This window comes from Rhinopithecus roxellana, chromosome 14, assembly GCF_007565055.1.
Source record: "Rhinopithecus roxellana isolate Shanxi Qingling chromosome 14, ASM756505v1, whole genome shotgun sequence".
Classification (NCBI taxonomy): Eukaryota; Metazoa; Chordata; class Mammalia; order Primates; family Cercopithecidae; genus Rhinopithecus; species Rhinopithecus roxellana.
This window is the reverse complement of record NC_044562.1, coordinates 67,094,162-67,101,654: the sequence shown is the minus strand read 5'-3', so window position 1 is coordinate 67,101,654 and position 7,493 is coordinate 67,094,162. Positions and strand designations below refer to the sequence as shown.

Sequence of the window (7,493 nt, the reverse complement as noted above, 5' to 3'; positions counted from 1 at the left end):
TTTTTTTGCATCTTTTAAAGCAAAAGAGATTAATCAGAAAACTCTTTATATAGCAATACTGATTTATTTTTAATAATGCTTCCTCATTTTCTTTTCTCTTTGAGTTATTTGTTTTTTAATTTCATCTTTTACAGATCTCCAACCCTCAAACTTTATTCAAAAAAAGAAATCTCTTACCCATTACATACCGTATTCCATTTTTAGAGTCTTTAAGTTAGAGGTGTATCTGCGCTTTTACTGAAATTTTAGAATTTCGCTCCTTTCCTAATTTATTACATTTTTATACCCTTTGAGTTACTGGCGAGAACAAATTAGCCAAGAATATGGCCAAGAATACCTTCATACTACAGACAAAAGGTAGTGATAAATGAGTTTGAACAGATGTTTTCCTCTTTGGTTTAAGCAAAAAAACTGGGGAAATACTCTTCCCAATCCATACACGTTTTGTATGGATAAAGCCTTGGCAACACCAAATGGGATGGAAAAGGTCTTTGTAAAAATAAAATGTTATTCAGTGAAGTTTGATTACCGTTGTTTCTGGCTTGCCAATATCTTAGAATTATTATTTCATGTGGTGGAAAATTTGAAGATGTGTATAAAAATTATTAAATTCCAAATACATGCAGACTCGATATCTTTAGGAGCTGGTATTTTCTGTGCATTAAGGCCTAGCATATTGGTCTTATCAAAAGCTGAATCCCAACCTGAAGAAATAAGCCCTTATCATTATAGGTTACCTCAGACGCTTACCAGTTACTATGATGTTAACCAGAGACTAGGTTGCCAACATAAAGGCTGCTTCTACCAGAGTCACTCTGCCCAGTGGTAGACAATAAGGAACTAGAACCTTGACAAGGAGAAATTCATTTTATTATGGTGAGATCCTTTGTGTACTCAGACAAGCTTGTTAAAAGATTCTGATCTTCCTATTTATTTCATCATGCAGTACCTTCACTAGAAAATATTAATAAAAGCAACATATTATGGTCTCATAAGACCTGTTCCTACTTCCCTCATTCCAGAATCAATAACATGCATGACTGTGTGTTTCTAACTCATCCTGGAATGATAGCAATAACCACATGAACCAACCTTTTTCCACTTTAGCATTTATGAAGCCCCTTACGTGCGCTATCTAATTCAATCCTCAGAACAGTGCTACCAGGCAGGTGATATGGTTTGGTTGTGTCCCCACCCAAATCTCATCTTGAATTGTAATCCTCATAATCCCCACATGTCAAAGGACGGAGATGGTGGGAGGTGGTTAGGTCATGGGGGTTGTCTCCCCCACGCTGTTCTCGTGATAGTGAGTGAGTTCTCACTAGATCTGATGGTTTCATAAGGGGCTCTTTCCCTTTCACTTTCTACATGAGCTCTCTCATATGCTGCCATGCAAGACATTCTTGCTTCCCCTTCCATCGTAATTGTAAGTTTCTTGAGGCCTCCCCAGCCTTGCGGAACTGTGAGTCAATTAAACCTCCTTTATTTATAAATTGCCAGTCTTGGGTAGTATCTTTATAGCAGTGTAAAAACCACTAATACAGTAGGTATAACTATTTCAATTGTACAGATGAGAAATTTCTTTGAAGGTCAATTACTTGCTTCAAGTGAAGGACTAGGTAGTGACATCAGCGAACCAGAACATCAGTGAAGGCAGATCTCCTTCAATTTTAAATATATCATGTATTCTTTTTGTTATGTTACAACTATGAGGAAATCTGTGACTTCTTTAAAAATTCCATCAGAGGATTCAAAGAAGAGATAGAGGCAGAGGTTAATGGTAGCTTAGGTCTAGAATAAGTGGAATTAAATAAGGGTAAACCTAAATAACAAGGTCCGCAACTGGAAAAAAATTAAAGAATTACTGCACAGAAGGATCCCATGATAAGAACTCTCCAATGACAAGAAATGTCAGTGGCTCCAGCTCTAGAAATCACCTTTACTCTCAATTGGGATGAACCCTAAGATGAAATTAAAAGGCTAATTAGGATCTTTGGCTGCTGAGACATACTTCATTGGGCATTATGAGTAAATGGAGAAAGACATCAGACTATGAGAAAAGCAAAGAAAAAAATTCAATAGTTTACAGTCGTTATATTAGACAAGAAAGACAAAAGCTTTCCAATATCATATCTTTATTTCTTGCAGTGAACTACATTTCTGTTCGCCAAATATTCTTGTTTCCCTCCCTGCAATGTTCGTCACTGCAGAACCCTTCCTGTGGGAAAATTACACATTCCCTTACTATTGCACTTGAAAGTGATTGCGAAACTTGGTTTGACCAATTAAATAAAAACAGAAGTGAGTGTGCGTGTTCTGAGTGTGAGCTTTAAGAGTCAGCTCATGCTTTGCCATGTGTCTTTTCTCTTCTTCAAGAACAGCAACATCCTGAGCAGCAACAGCTCCAATCTAGCTATTAAGTCTCGGCAGATTAGTCTTATCAGAAAGTTGAATCTTTTCTTTTTTCAATTGTTAGCATTTAATGGACATCCCGCCATGTGACTTCAAGCCCCCAGAACCCCAACCCCACACCCCCACCCCACCCCTGACACCCTTAATCATCTCCTTGGCTCTTCTGCTGAAGAATTTGGCCTTCGTGATGACAGCTGCTTTGGGAGTTTTCCCTTTTCCAGAACTTTTTCGTTGTCAGATCATACCACGTCAACAATGGGAGCAGCTCCAGTCTTGTTTTTAGCAACCTTCACCCATGTCTGCTCCCTGATGAAAGTCCACAATTTGTCAAAGTTGACAGCAGGGCAGAAGCTCTGGTTTCTCCATAAGTGGTAATGCCTCATGCAAACTTTCCCAAAGTAATGTGGGTGATATTTGTCAAAGTTGATCCTGTGTGATGCATGCCACCAGCCTTACCACGGCCTCCTGGGTCCCTCTAGTGCCTTACTATGCAGCTGTGGCCATGGATTACGTAGCCCAAAAGCTTTTGGGTCTTCCTCAGTCTGGATGGCATGTCAGCAGCCCAGACAAAAGCAAGAAAGCTGAATCTTAATGATAGAGTGTGCCTAAGTCAATCCTGGGACCACTCTCCATTACACTCTCTGCAATTATATCCTAGGTGATCTCATTCAGTCCCATGACTTTAAATACTAACCACAAATGAACAACTTGTGAACCTCATAAAGGTTATCTTCAGCATCAGACTCTCCTCTGAACTCCAGGCTCATGTATTCAACATCTCCACTTACATGCCAAATAAAGACCTCAAACCTAACATGAGAAAACTTACCATGTGAATTTCTCTCAAGTCTTCTATTCTCATTTTTTCGATTTCAGTATAGAAATTTCCTTTCTCTCATTGTTTACATAAAAACCTTGAGATCATCCATGCCTCATCTCTTTTCTCATGAGCCATATTGCATAGGCAAATTGTGTGAACTCTACCTTCCAGTCATACTCAGAGTCTGTCTCCACCTTTATCACTAGAGTCTGAAGCATCTCTGTCTCTCATCCGGATTATTGCAATAGGCTCCTATTGAAACCCTTCCACCTGGTTTTTAGGCACCATGTACTCCATACATGGGAGCCACTGGGATCATTTGAAAATAGAAGTTAAATCATCTCATTCATCTGAACTCACAAGACAAACTCCATATTCATTATCCTCCCCTTCTGTTAACCTCTTGTTCTCCTTCACATGTTTCTTTTTCTTGTAGGACCTTATCTCTCATCCTGTCCTTTGTCACTACCCTCCAAATTGGCCTCCTTTCTGATCCTCAAATAAGAGAGGCATGCTGTCACCCCAGGGCATTTGCATTTGCTTTTCTTCCTGGAAAAGGTTATTCCCAAGCTATCTGCACACTTTAATTCAAGTGTTTACTGAAACATCATCTTACCAAAAGTCCTTCCTTGAGCACATTATACAAAATAGCATTTAATCTTCCAGGGAGAAGTCCCTCGCTGAGTGTGGAAGTATGCTGCATGTGATCTGGGCTGCCAAGACAGGGTGAGTCTGAGCTGGCACAGAATCACCCCTCATAGCTTCAGCTGAAATCAGGAGTGGGCCACATGGATGTGAAACACACCCCCAGAAGCACTGACTAGTGTTGACATGGAGATATGATGACAAGTTTTTGCCCAGTTAAATGAAAACTTGTTTATAGATGAAAGCAATTAACTGATGAGGCTACTAAATGAGACTTGGAGAAGACTGATTACTGACTGAGGCAATTATTGCAGATTAATTTTCTAATGAGGACTAATTCTAGCAATCTTACTAATGTATCATAAGGTCATTTCCCTAACTTCCTCATCAATTTTATTATTTTGTAAGCCATTGCCACCCAAGCTGTTTTTGTTGTTTTATTTTGTATTTTTTTATTTTAGATTTATCTGTTTAAATTTTAAAAAGATAAATGCTTTACATATAAAAAATATAGGAAGCTATAAAGAAATGAAAAGTTTACCATATTTCTTATCCTGCTGACAGAAGTTTTAAAAAATTGTAGTTTGGTGTGTAAACTTTCAGATTTTAAAAATTTTCAGTTTGAATGAACATTTACTTATATATAATATTTAAAATAAACTATATCAACTGTTCACTAACTCGTTTTTCACAAATACAGTATATATTAAGTCTTATTCCATCACTACAATAGATTCCTCATTATTTTTACCAGTTGTATAGTATTCAATTACACATAAATTCTTTAACTGATTTCTCTAATAAACATTTAAATAATTTATAATTCTTTATTACTAAGAATTATACGCTCAAAAATCAAAATGATAAAAAGCAAAGTGCAGTGTTCCACATACATACTACACAGATTCTGGTTTTGAAATGTGATTCTTCCATTAAATGGAGCCAGGGCTCCTCAGAAAAATGGCTGATTCCAGAGCTGGGACAATGAGAATGAGCCTGAACCATCTTGTTGTATCAGAAACTAGGAAAGTGTCCTAAAAACGATCAGGTTATGTCAAAAGGACATATAAGCTAGCTTAAAGCAAACCTCATTTGCCAAATCTGATATAATTTGGGCACCAAAAAATTATATCTTAATAAATATTGTATTCGTTAATATTATGTTAATAAATCCTCATAAAATATTTTTTCTTGGATTAAATTAAAATCCATTATTCCATAGTAACACAAAGAAAAAAATAAATAGATAAAAAATGAGAATCTTTCTTATAGAAAGTAAACAAATAAATGTAGAAGAAATTGTGGAATTAGAAAACCTGTATTTGGCAATCATCATACTAATAATTGATTTAGGTATACATCATTATAGGATACTAAAATGATTAGGTGGAAGTTTGAGGGATACCCAAATATTTGTATCTTTCAATATATACCCATAAATACTTGTAAATTAAAAAGAGAAAAATGGCATGTTTACACTAGAAAAACCTACTGAGCAATTATTCGACCAAGTGATCACAGGTATAACACCACTGGTTAAAGCACAAATGGTAGCATGTGCCCCCTGGTATCATGGACCAAGGAAAACAGAACATGACTTCTGGAGTATTCCTGCCAAAATGCCTGATATGAGCCTAATCATGAGAAAACATCAGATTAAGCCAAAGGTGGAGAAAAGCTACAAAATAACTGGTCTGGACTTTTTAAAAAATGGCAATCTCATGACACACAAAGAAATACACAGAGCTCTTTCAGATTAAATGAAACTAAAGAGACAAGACAATGAACACAACCTGTAGCCTTCTTTGCTGTAAAGGACATTACTGGGACAATTGAAGAGATCTGAATACGTTCTTTAGAAAAATATCGTATCAATATTAATTTCTTAATTTTGATAAATGAACTGAGAATATGTGACAAAAACCTAGATTTTTAGGAAATACACAATGAAGTATTTAGGGGTAAAGAGTATCCTGTGTAGCAAAAAAAAGTGTGTGTGTGTGTGTGTGTGTGTGTGTGTGTGTGGAGAGAGAAAGAGAAAAATAAAGCAAATGTTATGAATGTTAACATTTGAGCATTCTGAGTAAAAGGTATATTCTTGAGTTATTCTTGAAATTCTTCTATAAATCTCAAATTATTCCAGCCCTAAAAGTTGCAAGCAGTATTCTAGTGAACAAGAATGTATAGAAGTATTTTTATCATTCTAAAGGGATTACGTAAGATTAATTCAGAGAAGTGGAATTAATGAATCAACGAATGTACATACTTTAGATTTTGAGAGACATAGACAAAATTCTTCTCTTTTACCTCCATGTATCATTTGACAGTCCACAAATGACACAGGATATAGTGTATTTTCTGACACCTCAACATCAAAAACCACTGTCATTCTTTTGAATGCAAGTCTGATAAGAAATGAGATCTCACTGATGTTTGGGTTTGCATTCCTTTGATTAGTGGTGAGACTGAACATCTTTTTATATATTCAGTAACCATTTAAATCTCATTCTCTTTAAAGTTCATATACTTTAATATTTCAAATGTTATTTTTTCTTAATCATTTACAAGAGTTATTATATTAAGGACAGTAAGTAATGAATTAATACTGGATGTAAATGTTGTCTCCATTAGTTTACCCTTTGTCTTTGACTTTTTAGTAGTGTTTCACAATTTTATGTAATCAAATAAATCTTTTCCATATGGATTCAGGATTTCATGTCATCCTTAGAAAAGTGCTCTTCATCCCCATGAATATAAAAATTTTCTCCTATAATTTTTTTTTCCTGGACCTTTCATTATTATTTAACATTTAAATTCACCAAAGCTATTTATTTTGCTTTCTAGATGATTATTAAAATCTATTTTGGTGGACGATAAACTGAATTTATACTTTTTTTTAAAACTTCAAAACTTTTAAAAAGTTTTATGTTAATAGAAAATAATAATAATAATCTGTAAGTCAAATGCTGAGCATGGCCTACATAAAACAATTGTGTTATGGAATAGGTCAAGTTCCCTAGCTTGCTAAAGATTTATGAATGATTTGGATTCCAAGAACAGGTTTGGCCGATTCTTCCTCATCCCAGTTTTATTCTAACAGTTGATAGGATGTGTAGGAAAAAACTGCTGTCAAATTTCCCGAACAAGCTCCCTTTCCCAGAAATAATATCTTAGGGTAAATATGTGTCTGGATAGAATCAAGTTGCTTTCTGCTTAGCTGGGGCTGGCAGGAAGTGTCAGTTCCTTTGATCCCTTGAAAGCATGTGGGCCTGTGGGCTGCCATCCTCTTGAAGAATCCTGTCATTCCCTGTCAATTCATATTAGACAAGGGTGGTGTTTTGTAACAATTTATCTCCTTCAAGGTGATTTAGTTATTTTCTGCCGAGATTATGCTAGAGGATGTCATTACTTTTGTCCTGTCTGTCTCATTACTTTTATTGCCAGAGATTGTTGTCGTTTATTTTCACTGATAATCCATCTCTCGTAAAAGCTTCATTTTTACATTAAAGAACATAGAAATAAGATTTCTGTCCTTGTTCTTTGAAGATGCTGTCACATGTAAACAATAAAGAACCTTAAGAAAAAAATGATATTAAAAGTATCAATGTATTATGAG

General features: G+C 35.5%; 1 pseudogene; it reads right to left on the bottom strand.

Annotated features, from left to right (window-relative positions):
- Window positions 1–1,013: 1,013 nt before the first annotated feature.
- Window positions 1,014–2,965, bottom strand: LOC115893167 (annotated as a pseudogene).
- Between the last annotated feature and the right edge of the window lie 4,528 nt (window positions 2,966–7,493).